This window comes from Pezoporus flaviventris, unplaced genomic scaffold (assembly GCF_033815535.1).
Source record: "Pezoporus flaviventris isolate CSIRO_AGI_PZ_B2104156 unplaced genomic scaffold, CSIRO_AGI_Pfla_v1 ptg000001l, whole genome shotgun sequence".
Lineage (NCBI taxonomy): Eukaryota > Metazoa > Chordata > Aves > Psittaciformes > Psittacidae > Pezoporus > Pezoporus flaviventris.
In genome coordinates this window covers 6,200,192-6,214,659 of record NW_026892549.1, presented here as the reverse complement: position 1 = coordinate 6,214,659, position 14,468 = coordinate 6,200,192, and the positions used below count along the sequence as shown (strand labels likewise).

The window sequence follows — 14,468 nt, the reverse complement described above, 5'->3', positions numbered from 1 at the left end:
TTATTCTGCAGTACAAATCTCAAGACAACGTATGATTTGCAGTCAAAGAATCAGCAATGGAAAATGAATCTATCAGGGTCAAAAGAACTTCTCAGTGTATTTAAGTATTCTGAAATACGCCATCACTGTTGTAGAAATCCACACTAGCTGCTTATTTACATATATTCATTAGGACACAGAGCTCTGCTAGTTTAAACAAAGCATTCTGTGTGGTGTGGCACTGTGTCCCTAATATAAATTGCTAGTTTTCTGTTGCTCTTAGGCTTTCTGCCCATCTGGTTTTGGACGACAGCCAGTTTTGGACAGAAGCATTTAGTCACCATAAACAGCCTATTTCAAGTGGGTGAGAGAGGCAGCAGGAGCGAGAATGGGATTTGCATTCTTATCAAGATATTCAACAAAGTGAATAAAACTGCTTAGATGTTGATTTTTGTCTGTGCTGAAGTAGATCCAGGAGCTGTCACTCTAGCTGGGGGACAGGCATGAGAAATCTCATCTCCTGCAGAGTTCTTTCTGAAAATTCCTGTAATTTCGTAGAGATTTTTTTTTTTTACTGGGAGTTTTGAGAGAGGTATCAAATTCAGAAGAAGCCTTTGAGGAATTTCAGTACTAGAGAATTGCTTTAGTCTTCTTACTTTGCAACAGGCTCTGTTTGGAGTGCAAACACTGAGTCACTCATGTTTTTCCCTCTAATGCCTCTGCAGCTCTAAAGGATGCTGAGCTGAGAGCTCTGGCAATTCTGGTGGATGCTTCATTGCATCTGTATGGAGGTGTTTGTATGGGGACAGACTATTTCAGGAGCTATAAGGTAAACCATTAATATCCTATTATGGTCAGCAGAATTACTCCAAACTGAGTTCAGAATCAGAAATTTGGTAAATACCTGACTCATCTCTGAGCCTTTTTTAGTCCTCAGATCCCTCTACCCATCTTCCATTAAGATGGAACTGGTGCTTCCCACTCTTTCTGTTTTGTCTGACAGACCAGAGGGGATCACTGCTTGAGCTTCACTGGAAGGTCTCTTTGTATTTAAGCAATTAGTCAGACACATGGCTAGGATAATGGTGACATGGTGTAGCCCAAATGTACCGTCTTTGCTCTTCTCAGCAAGGAGATAAGAGAGGCATCTGGAGGTGCAGCATTCTATAAATCAAGACACAGTAAGTTATTCCACAGCAGGAAGTAGAGGCAGAGATGGCACGTTGGACGTAGAAATATGCTAATGGAAAGGAAATCTGGTATTACGGTCTCAAATAGCACATACCTTTCCCATCCAGCATCTCTTGCTGGAGTCCCTGCTACACAACCACATCCCAACTCTGCTGGATTTTGGACTCTGGCATCTGCTGACATCTGCAGAACAGCTTGAACAGAGCTGTCTGAATATTTCTGGAGCCTTTTATCCAGAAAGTAAGACTAAAATCGACCCAAATTAAACAGCACACCCAAGTATAAAAAATGCTTTCGAAGATAAAGATGACCAGACTCACTTTGTTTCACCCAACAAATTGAATCACAGCAGCAGTTGGTTTCTGATCCTGTAAGATTGAAGGTTTCCTCATGGCATTTGTGTCAGAGAGCTGCTACCCAAATTCCACTCCTTTCCCTTCCCTGGAGAACCACAAAATGGAGCAGATATCATCTGTGTTTCCTCAGCGACACAGAGCCAGCACAACTGGCTCCAAAACCCTTTCCTGACACTGTTGCAGAGGGTGAGAAAGGCACACAGATGAAACCCTCCAATGTAAACCTCTGCCTGCTGCCTTTCACAGCCACAAGGTGTTCTAAACTTACCCAGGGTTAATAAAAGCACAAGAATAGGTTGGAATCGGGGAGTACTGACTAGTTGCTTTCTTTCGTATGTCCAGCATGGTCTGAGCAAAGCAGACAGTCTTGACCTGGGAGGTCGAGGGTTTCAGTCAACAGATGATCCATCAAACATTAACTCCCAAGACATTGCTAGCAAGTACACAGAATCATGTATTCTGGCCAGGAACTTTGTGGAAGATCTTCAGGTACAAACAGCACAGGTGAAGTGTGCACAAAGGTCTACACAGCTGATGAGTTCTAAACAGAAGTAAAAATAGAAACTCATCTGTCTGCATCACATACCTGGTACCACTGAAGAAGGAGAATTCAAGTCCAACAGAAGCTTTAGAAAGAAAAAGGACAAGCACATGAGCCCTTGCAAAGTGTGGGCGATGTGCACATCTGTCTTTATCTAACCAGGGCATTCTGTGTGGCCAGAGTTTTGAGAAAGGAAGAATCAAAAATCTTCCTGCAGCCTTGTTCCCTCCTCAGACAGTGTTCCCAGATGAGTACGACCTCCACTATTTGGTTGCTGTCACAGAACCTACAGCTTTCTGATATCGACATCAGGGAATGATGAGGATCTACAGGCCCCTGATTAGCCACCCCTGCTTTTAAATTACACCAAAATAAAAACAATTAGCTGAAGAACAACAGCTCAAAATAACCAGAGGAGAGACCTCAGACTGATGCCCTCTTGGGAAGGAAGCACATGATACTCAGAGGAAAAGCACAATAAGATCACCCTGCAGATGCTTTAGAACTAAGGAGATCTTAGTTTGTAAACTGGATCAGATTTGCTCAATACAGATATTCTCAGATTGTATTTCCTTTTAGATCTAGATAGATCTAGATAATTATTATAGACTGGTATTTTGCTGTCTGCACAGTTACATTTCTAATGCAGTTATGAGAAGTTATATAATTTGAAACAATACCAGCAACAGATTTCCCCCCCTTTGTCAAACAGAAAGCAAAAATTTTCAAGACAAGCAGTTGCAGATTGCTTTGAAGCTATGTTATCTTGCTGCAGTACTGTTGGAAGAAGTGAGTTCTTGAAGGCAGAGAAGGGATAATCTTATACTCTCTACTTCACCTCTGCAAGTATGCAGCAACCAGAATTTAGTGGCTAACTACCGCTGTGTTTTAGATATGCCTAAGCCTGATTACATTAGACAGATACCCTCCCCAGTGGACAGCCATGCTCAGCTCCCAGCACTGTTATGAGCAGCAGACAGAGCTGATGGGAGGATCCACATTCCCGTGCCTCAGCGCAGCCCAGCTCCAGTGATGCCCATTCATTGCAGATCCTCTGCTGATCTTCACAGACCTGCCTCAGGTACTCTGGACTTTCCTAATATGTACAGACCTTAGAAGTGAAGGCTGTACCTATGAAGGCATTGTGGACGAGGAGCCCAGCATACAGAAATGGAAAAGCCTGCACTGATGTTTGGTAGCATCATAGGAAACCACAACACTCCTCCTTCAGGGGTATTAGCTCCTCAAATGGCTAAGAATCAGAACAGAGAAACCAAAAACACGATGAAGGATTTAGAGTATCCCCTGATGTTTTTGCCCAAATTGTTGAATTCACAGAACAGATGTTTTATATAAAACTGGCTTTGTTCTTAATTGGGAGAGATTATTCAAACAATGTCTAAGCCATATGGTCCTGTAAGTCTCATTCCCCTTTGCCATTGCTGGAGAGGCTAGCTTGGCATCCCTCTCCTTTTCCAAGTAATTTCCTTTTTACAGATATAATAGCTGCTATTTTTCTTTTTATTGGTGGTCCCTAGGTCCCATTACTATAAATCAGAGCCTTAGGCGCAAAATTAACTCAAAGGTGGATTTGGATAAGTTACTTTTAATGATTTTCAGTAGTAGGTTGGTCTAACAGAACATTAAGGGAAATGCAGGTTTGAGATGACAGAAAACTCATTAGGAGTAATGATGACAGTGAGTAGTGTTCATCTTCAACACTACTCACTTGAAGGAAGACCTGGTACCAGCTGGCACTTTTCCTGCTAACTTTCCTCTTGTATGTGTCATAATGCAGAGTGGGAATTTTCAGGGGGATTTAGGGCATACTAGAAAAACCCAGACACGTTACTGACATGACTGTTAGACAGCACTGCGTGCCAGGCAGGCTTCAGGCTGAAAGAACGTGTAATGGTTGAGGGCACTGCCCTGCACCAGCACTGCACTGGGCACATGGCTGGGCTCAGCACAGCCTGGGTGTCTAGTGCCTATTTCTATTGCACCCAGCATTGTCCATGATTTTTCACCAGCTGAGAGTGATAATGTTTCTGGTAAATTTAGAGCACACTTTAAGAGGCTTGGGCTGCAACATAAACTCCAGATGCTGTTTGGACGAGGTGATTGCAGTTAGCATGACAGCAGTTGGAAGAAGCCAGGCAACCCCACAGACCGGTCTCTCTCTCCCTCAAGCTGCTTTCTCTAAGGCCTGCAGTTTACTGGCTGTTATATATAAGTCTCTTACTCAGTGTTCCCGTTAATCACCATATAAAACCCATCCATCGCTGCAGATAGGCTGCATGGGTAAACTCTACTTGAAGCAATGCCCACCTTGTGAAGGAGAGTCTGCAAAACTGTTGCATGCCCATACCCTCTGTTAGTGTGGCCCTGTGGAAAAGGGAACTCGAGGGAGATGATTACTTATGAGTCCTCCCTATAGCTCGCCTTGTCCACTGCACCCACTGATCCTTTTCAGCATTGCTGCATGATCTTCAGCCATCACGATGGGTCACAGCTTGAGTCCTAGCAGTTAAATCCTGGGGCTTTCTTTCTCCTCTCCATAATACCGCTATTTACTTGACGTGACCTCATTTGCCAAGTGATGTAACAGGGTGCCCGATCGAGCCTGGCACGTCTAAGCAGATGTTTTCACAGAAACGGCATTATGAAATGAAAACATCGCCTAAAACCTGAGCTGCACAAGAGATTACAATGGCCTTTACGCAGATCAGCTTACCTAAAATAGCATTGAAAGGCCTTTGGCTGCAGTTGCATGCTTCCCTTTTTAAAATGAAAGACTGTTGCTTGTACTACTGTAATGTGACTCCCAAAGGAACCAGCAGCTGCACATTTTGGATTTTATCATTCTTGGCCTCTCTGTTTGATAGAGTTGGCTGGAGCATGTCCAGAGGACCCTCCTCCCATAAAATTTACTTCTTTAACTACTATAACAAAAAAGGGTTGCACGCGCTTTGTGTGTGTGTGTTTTGGTTTAGTTTCTAACGAGGTAATAAATTCTATTTCAAACAAGAATATAAATCCAAAGAGTCTGATAGTTAATCTGACTTGCTTTGTTTCAATGCTCATTGACTTTACCATTTACATTTGCTGTCACGTCACATTATCAGATATGGCTAAATACGGACCAATGAAGTCCAGCAGAAACAAATAGAAGATTGAGAGAAGCCTGAAAGAACTTTCTGTGTTCATTTATCAAAGGACGGGCAGAATAATAAGGTCTATTGATAAGCACATTCCCAGCTCCTGCTTAGTTATTTTTACTGCAGGCGCTTGAGATAAAACACTCTGGCCTATGCAATCACTATTACATGTAAAAAGATCCTGAACAAATATGCCCATTTTTGTTCTTGCTAGACTCAGTTCATTTAATAGAGGCCTCAATTTTCATAGATGCCTATGTTTATCCACAACACTTATGCGTGTGTCCTTTTGTACCCCAAAACCACATTTCTCTTTTACACACAACACATGCAGACAAGGGAGATATGAACTAAGCTTAAGACATCCTCGGGGTATTTGACAACATGAAACGCAACAGTGTCCAGGATAAACAATATATTTTGGTAGCTGAGTGTAAAATTTTCAGCATGAACTCCAAGTATACTTAATGTTTGACATTACCATATCCAATGTGTCTCTATAGCCACATGGAGATCATGTTCAGGGCAGCTCAATTAGAGAGCTATTGCTGGATTTCAGAGTCACAGAGAAGGGATAGAGCCTGAAGACAGTAAAGTTCAGTGTGAATTAAGCATTTACTTCCTTTGGGTTTCTTTTGAAAATCCTAGGCGAAATCTCTATCTTATGCTTAATTGGTAAATACAAAGCTCTGTGCTCAGGGGAGTTACATCTGCTTCTTTTGCTAGTAACTGGGAAATAAACTGTGTAAGAAATTCTTTTGCAGAAGGACAGTGAATCCAGTGGATCTGACAATTAATCTGACTTGCTTTGTTTCAGCCGGAATAGCAAAGAATTTTGTGCCATCCTAACTGTAGATGAGGGACAATGGGAGCCCATGCATGGAGGGACAGAGGCACTGGAAAAGTATAGGGCTTTGTCAGAACTGGGGCAGGACAGATGACAAAACAGGGGCCTGGGGTTGAACAAAATAAGATGGTGTATACCAGCAGTGGCAACTAGCTATGTCAACAAACAGCCCTTACTGTTGATCAGCACTTGTAACAAAACAGAACAATTCCAATAAAAAACCTAATTCATTTTGAGTAAATTAATTTCTCAAACTGCATAACTGAGAAATCTAAAATGAAAGTGGAAATTATTAAACTTTGCTGCACTTCCTTAAACTCCATTTATTATTACTTGCAACATCCACAGCCTGCCTGCCATCCTTGTGTTTGCATGCTATTAACATCATATTATCACACCTACTTAAACTGAATATCCAAAAGGAGCACTTCTTTTGGCTGAATATTGCCTCTTCCAGTCAGATTATGCTCCCTTAATAAATTCTGTTGCACTAATTCAACTTTTCTATCCACTTTCTAGCTAGAAGGGCTTTAAAGAAAAGGCAGTGACTGAGAAAAAAAATCAGGAAAATATGGGATGCTTTTTTTTGCCAAAGTTTTTCTTCTTTTCAGAAAAATCCCCAGAATGAAGAATTTAAAGAGATAGTTTGGCACAAAAAGCTTTAAAGAAAATTAGAGGGGCAAATGGAGCTTTCATTATTCTGACAAATGTCTCTTTCATGCTCCTCCCTGAATTCAAAGAATTTGATGCAAGAGGCACAAACTACAGGTCTAATTCAGGAGAACACCCACACGTATGCACAAGCTCAGTAAAAATCAATAGGACTTAAATTGTAAATTGTGTTCTTTTGTGAGTCAGGACTGATGTGAATACTTGCAATCAGGACAAAACAAGAAGTAGTCCATAAAAATGAAGAAGCATTTAAGTATTCAGTGAAATCATTTGATCACATGATTCTGCAGTATCTTACATGGTGGGATGCTATTTTATTTCTAGAAAGGGGGATGTGGGTCACTGAGAAATAAGTGACGTAGCTCCACTTCCCTGTCTCTATTTATTTTCTCTGTGTTACACCAAGCACATGGAAACTTCATTATGGAGACCACGGTCACATCTCATGGATATGGGGTGATGAAGAGAAAAGGAACACCTTCCAAACTAGACCTCAGATTTTGCCATGTCTCAGCTTCCCTACCAGTGGTAGTAAGAACTTTGAGTCGTATTTCAAGACTGTCTATAAAGTCTTTTTCTTGTCCTCCAGCCTCAAAGTCCCAAATAAAATTATATTATGCTATGGTGACTTTAGATCACATGAAAGATCTTTCTGTCAGTCTGAAATTACCAGTAATGGGTTTAAAAGTAATGTAGAGGAGTTTACAGTGTTTTCGAAGCTGAAGCTGAAGAGAATTATAGTTCCTCATAGATACTTCCAGATTATTTACACATACTCTCCACAATGGCAACAGTACTAATGTAGCTAAATCTTATTTCTTCCGCATTAAGGACAATTTCATCTTCTATGGAATACAAAATGTTTATCACCTAATTTTACTTTTTCTACCTCCTTGAAACCTGGCAGCCATTTAACATCATCTGTCCCTATTAGGATGCCCTGGATTATGAGCTGACCAGTTATCTTAATTCATTGGCTATTTGGAAAATTACATTCCCAGATAGTTCTCTCTTGCAAAGATTTCTACAACTCACTTGCTCCACTACACACATTTGGTGGGTGTTTGTGTAGTAATGTCATTTACATAGGCTGACTCCATTTTCCTTTTTAGATCACCATATGTCATTTTATGCCATTCTTTTCTCAGCTTTAATTCCACTTTGCAACCCAATATAATTGGCATCATAATCCACATCATGGGCTTTTCTTCTGCTTTTATAAACTATATGATAGGAAATATTAAGTTTCATGCATATCGTTTAGCAGTAACAAGGGATCACTTTAATTTATTTGAATTAATGAATTATCATAGACAAGAAATACAACTAATGTAAATTCATGGTTTAGCCATGGTAACAAAAACTGAATCAGCTGTTGACACAGTGCAATTTTTTAAATGATTCAGTCTTCCGCAAACACATCATCTATGATTTTGCTAGTAAACATGAACATTCCAACAAAAATTAACTGCTTCCCCTGCTAACACATTTTTTCTTGTGAAAAAAAGTAAGCTTATTTTTAAAGGAATTCTTAAAGTATTTTTTAATTACTAAAAATGGGAAGGCAGTCACAAAAACAACACTGAATGAAGTGAAAGGGTGATCTAATGTAATTTTGCAAAAATAAAAAGTAGCCAGTCAACAACACTAAACACAAAAGCGTAACAGTAAAAAAATGGTGGGAAAATAGTCATTCCCAAAATGGGCTACAGCTTACTGCTGCATATCTACAGCTACAGAAGCGGTGTAAGGAATATAGGTTTGATTTTCCCTTTTTACAGAAGTGTTTCTAAAAAGTCCCTTTGGTAATCCCTAGCAAAACCTTTAATCTCAAGCAAAGCAAATACACTGAAGGAATTTGGCACCCTTCTTTTGAGGCACAAGTCTGCTTTCACCACCCTCCAAAAGAATACCCCAAATAGGATGGTTTATAGAATGGCATTTCATGAGCTAATGCTGCTTAGCTGGATTTCTTTGCAAGTGAAAGCTCCAGCACCACCTGCTCACAGTATGAATCTGCTACAGCTCAGGAAAACTGCCCTGGGACTTGAATTACACTTTCTAAACCTTCACCCAAAGCTGTTGAGAATCAGGGATGGAAAATGTAAAAGCCAACGTACCTTCCCCTCTGGCAGTTCAACAGGTGTGTGCTACATTAACTAACCCTGTCACTGTGCCGCTGCCACCTTGACGTCATTGTTACTGGGTTGACAAAAGGTTTCCATGACAAACGAGAAAGCTGATCTGTTATCTCCCCTTTGGAGGAAAATGAAATGCCCTCTCGCCCATATTCTGGTAGAACCACCCATCTTGTTTTTGGCACAAAGCACAGAGGGTGTGCTTTTGTGATTGATTTAGATTTCCCCCTGCTCTGGAAAAGAGAAGCCACGGTGTTTGCTGGTTTTCCCCTAACTTAAAATAAAGGGTGTCACCTTCATCCCACTGCGATCCCACCCACCTCACCCACAACACATTCTTCTTTGCAGGGGCGATGACTACCGCACTAAAAAAGAGAACAGATAACACTGAAAGAGGACAAACTTTGACGCAATGAACAAAAACACTATTGAGACATTTGATTCTCTACTTGGCTATGATTTACTACCTCCACTAGCAGGCATGGCCAGTAATAGTTTGCAGATGTTTGAAACATCTCATTTTGAACTTTGCCTAAGATTAGAAAGAGATCTCGTCATGTTTAAATAGCAGCTGCAGAATAAAATAGGGTTGCCTTCCTAATGTGACAGAAACATTCATCCTAGCCTTAAACTGGGAGGACTGCTTTATATTCTATAAATATTGAGGAAGCTAAATTTTTGTGCGCATGCACCCACACACTACAAAACTAATCTGCAGCAACTGACATGAAATAACCCCAAAGGAAAAGGCTGACCCAGCTGCTCGAACGCTGCTTAGGTTTTCATTACAATTTAACCCAGGTCTACAGCCCACCAGAAGCAGGAGGTGGCCAGACTAGGTCAGCCATGAACACCAGGCTGGCAAATTTGCAGGTCCAAATTTAGTTATTATTATCATTACTATTCTCACTGGAACCTAGCAGTCCTCAAAGAGGATTATGTCCTGGATATGGAAACAAAACCAAAGAGTCTTCAAGGAGCAACAAAGTATGTTTTCCTACAGACTTACTGCCATGCTGGTCCTGGCAGGGATTTTACCCTGTTCAGTAATGCAAATTCACCCTTTATTTAAGGACTGAGGCTTGACACTAAATTCAGTCTCATGGGATTAGTTCCTGAGAACCCTTCAGGACTATTGATTCCACTACCTCTTGCTCCTACAATGATTAAACTTCAGCCAAAGGCTAACCAATTAACTGAAACAGATGGCTAAGCTTCTATTTGAGGAAGTTAACATACAAATAGCTAGCTTAAAAATAGGTTTAGATCTCAAAATGAATTACTGTTCCCTTTCAGATGACACATATTTCTTCTTTGCTTGGCATCATGGACACTTTCTGAATTTTTTGAGAATTCTTCGTACTTACAGGTTTCTCGATGGGCACAAGCAGAGTTCTGATGCAGCAGACAGCCCTGATTCGAAGCACATTTTGAAAGGTCTGCTGTAGTGAACAAAGATGCCCCTAGCCTTTATGCATCTGGTTTGAGTTAATATTTTTATCCCCTTAGAATACAGGAGATTTTTTTTGCTAAGCTAGGCTTTTCCTAGTACACGTTTCTTCTGATTTTAGTAACATAACATTTTAACATACTGCTCTTGAACAGATGTAATTTTGGAACCTATCCTGAGGAATGCTGCTCACCTTCAGAGAGGCAAACTCCAAACCAACTGCGTACTGCTGTCTTTGGGGAAGACAAAACGCCTTTGACTCCTGTTAAGATCATTTTAAATCCTGCTGTGTGACAGCTGGTTACACCTAATGTGGCATGTAATAGTAAAGATGCTATTACTGAATATGAAAATAGCTAACACTTTTGCAAATATAATCAGTGTATTTAATTCATTGTCCCAGTGAGGTTCACAACTTTGAAGACCTTCAAACTACTGCAGGACTTAAAGACATAGACTTAACCTCAAGGCAGTGCTAACTCTATTCCTGTTGAGTAGGGCACAGCATATGCTTAACATCAGGGGCATGTGCTTAATGGGCTCATGAAACAAGTCCTGTTTTATGATTCAGCTCAAGCAATTTGCAGCTCTGTATTCATCTTCCTTATGACCAGTAATGCACCCATGAAATCATGAGAGGCTGGTGGCAGGAAACAGAGCACTGGTCTCATCAGCGGGGCCGTTAGGCTGAACGAGCACGGCCCACAGCACCAGCCCAGAAGACAACCTGCTCCAGCCCCAGGGGCAAACCCAGGTCAGTATGTTCCATTTAGAACCAGAGAACAGGCAAAGGGAAACCACCACAGCCAATTAAACACTGTAGCTATTTAGCATAAAGAAACTATATAATACTCACCAATGTTTTACTACTGAGTTACAGCAACTCCAACACTCCCAGCAGGTGTTGTTAACACTCCTGACTCAGAGAACACATCGCCTGCATGTATTTTTTATTTAATTACCATGATTTTCAGAAATGTGCTCCCTGGTGTTCGGAGCACAGTCATTAATCTTCAGTAATCTCTCTGAGCAACAATTTCAAGTTTTACGAGCCTGGAGCCTGCTCCAAAGCAGCGGCTGTTATTGCCTGAATCCTGCATTTTATGCAAGGAGTTGTCATGGCAACGTGACAGGGAGGGCAGAACCCAAACAATAATTGAGCATCAAAGAACTGTGAGGGAAAAATTCAGAACTAGATTCCATAGTGGAGCTATAGGCTGTCCAAACTGCAGATTTTAAAGCTTAGGAAGACTGGACGTTTTTATAAGATCTCTCAAGGATGGCTGTATTCCTGTAATGCATTATCACTGATCTGTTCCCATTATACCCCCCCATTATAATCCATCCATTTCACTGAAAATGACGTTTGTGGGGCAGTAGAAAAGCAGTCTGAAAAGCAACAACTGCACATCTCTGCTTTTGGTAAAGAGAAAGAGGGAGGAGGGAAAAAAAAGTTATAATCAAAACTGTATTTCAATAGCAAGCCCAGTTGTAAAAATAATAATGGTCTTGGCTAGCTGCTTGTTGTGAAATAATGAGACTTCTGCACCTTTACAATATTATTGCAGGCATTCTATAGAGCACCCTAATAAAAATGGATGGCTAACTAAATGAGAAAAAGCTGCTGCATTGTTTTATGAGGCAATAATCCAGTTCCAGAGCACATAAATTGTAAACCCCAAACCAAAAAGTTTATACCAAGAATACAACACAACTTTATTGTTATTGTTATCCTGTTGCTCTTGTATATGCTCTTAAATATGTGCTCCCAAAATGATTAAAATCTTAAAGAGTTAGCAACAGAGCAGTGCATAATTGTGTCTCAAGAGTGCTGAGTGCCCCAAAACTGTTATGAACTTTCATATAAGGAAGGTGCTTTGTTTTATGCTCACATGGTTTGTTTTGCTGGTTAAAGACGGGAATATACAGATACGGAAGCTAAAATAACCTAACAGAAGGCCACTGCTTGGGACCTAGATGTTCTTGGTTTTAACTCCAACTCTGCTTCTTGTCCTGTGTTTACCTTGGACCCCTTCACTCTCTTATTTCCATTCTGTGTCTACAAAACAGGGATAGTGTCAGTCATCTTTTCATGAGATAGAGTACAGGCTTGCATTTGAACTAATGTTTTTTGTGGGTTTTTTTAATTTTTTTTTTTTTTTTGCAAGAAACATGCAGCTTGGGTTAGCACATTTCTAGCGTGGCAAACACCACCACAGCTTTGTAAAATCACAAGTCTTCCATTGTTACCCCCTGTGCTTAACAGAGTGGCTGATACTCTTCCCTCTATAGATCTTCACGTATTAGGGCTGGTCTGGTTTGCCTACAGCAAGCTTACCAAACTATCTGGATTAGCAGGCTGTTTGTTTTGCTCCTGACCGCTCACCCAGCTGCAGACATTACTGGCACATTTTCATCTTTTCCAGCTTCTCACAGATAACTAGGAGTCCTCATGCAGCAGAACCAGTGTAGGCTAGCTCCCCACAGATCTGGGCTGTGTGGTCAGTCTCTCAGCTTTTCCTGAGGGTCAAGCATCTATGCATGTGGATTCTCTAGTAATGTGTGCTTCCATAAATACATGTGCTCATACTGCATTTCTCTTAATTAGATCAGCTTCTGGGTCTCTCTCCTTACCTTTATGCTGATCTCCATAGAAATTATTTTTAAGATCAGAAGCTTCTGTCAATTTGCTGGAAATTTGTCCAATGGGTACAAAAGTTATTAGAGAGCAAAGCACAAACAGATGTGGAAACCATGAAAGAAAACCTGATTTCCTTAGAAAATTAAGTTTAAAACTTTCTCCTATCACATGGGTAAGGACAAATCCCTTCAGGATTTCTCTACAAACCTGCCTGCCCTATAATAATTCTATTTATATCTATACCTGTCAACTAGCCTGGTTTTGATTCATTTAATACATGCCATGTTTATTTTCTATTGTTCTCCTTTGTTAGTAAAAATATCATGCGGTCCAAATCAACTGCCCACAAAAGTCTATCCCTGAGACACTATTTCCTCTATTAGCTGAATTATAACCTCATTAAAAAGTACCAAGCTAGTTTAATTTTATTATCTATAAACAGGTGCTAACTGGCATTGCTTACATGAGCTGGATTTAATCCATCGTTAACTCATGCTCTTTATTTGTAGTTTCATTGTTATTCCATTATATATACCAGGTTTGCAATCCAGTTGTAACTAAAAATGAGACATAGCAGATTTTGAGAACAGTAATCTCTCCATCAGTTCACAGACAAAACAGAATGATCTGACATTTACGAATCCTCTTGCTGTTTTTCAGTTTTTAGGTCAAATGCAATTTCTGAAGGTTTCTCAGGATTCTTTGTATTATTTATATCTCATGCAGGAACACAGATACCCATTACTATGTCACTAGAAACCACAGCAGTTCTGACAACTGCAGGTGAGACAACTCGTCTAGCAGATGAGACTCTGCTATGGGAACTGGAACAGAAACTGGAAAGCAACTCCCTAATGGACATGCTAATGCAGCATATTTGTGACACAGATCCCTTGTCCCATTCCTTCTGAACAGGAGCAAATGGTCCCACCACACTACCACCTTTAAAAGCTGTTTTGCAACAGAGGTAAAGGATCACCTGTGCCTGACAGCTGAACTGTACTTCAATGTTAGCCCTGAACCCTAGAGACTGAAAATGACTCACCATGTGTACAGTCTGAAGTTGCTCAATACAATCACTTAAGTCCACGTCTGTTTGCTTGCACATTGCAGTCATGTTTCGCTAATGCTTCCTTTTTCTGCAACATGCTAGAAACAACCTGCACAGCTCTCAGGATGGAACAGTACTATCAGTGATTGCTCAGCACAAATCGTGTAGGACTCTTACAGCTTCAGGATAAGGTACTTCCACACTACTATAGCTCTTCTACTGCCTATGAGGCAAGACAGTCTATGGTATGATGGTTTGCTTTATTGTATCAGTTTCTGATTTAGTATTCTTTGGCTTTACTGTAATCACTTGTCTGTGCATTTAGACATTTAAAGATGCTTCTTTCCCAATCTACTCTTAGCTGCCTCTGCAGTAATAACAAAGCATGATCTTGGACAGTTTGGCATGTGATTAATAGCTGTTCAGATTGCTTTGGCAGTTTTA

The 14,468-nt window shown here is 40.5% G+C and overlaps 1 protein-coding gene across 13 annotated transcripts in view; it reads right to left on the bottom strand.

Moving 5' to 3' along the window:
- The window catches only part of KALRN (kalirin RhoGEF kinase), a 514,073-nt gene that overhangs the window by 103,226 nt on the left and 396,379 nt on the right, over positions 1-14,468 (bottom strand). Inside the window, exon 1 of one of the 13 annotated variants that reach the window (XM_061472261.1) lies at positions 8,865-8,942. The exons of the other annotated variants lie outside the window; for them this stretch is intronic. The gene's annotated coding sequence lies outside the window, so the exon portion shown is untranslated. Of the gene's footprint in view, positions 1-8,864; positions 8,943-14,468 lie in introns of those variants that run through there. 13 annotated transcript variants of the gene reach the window in all.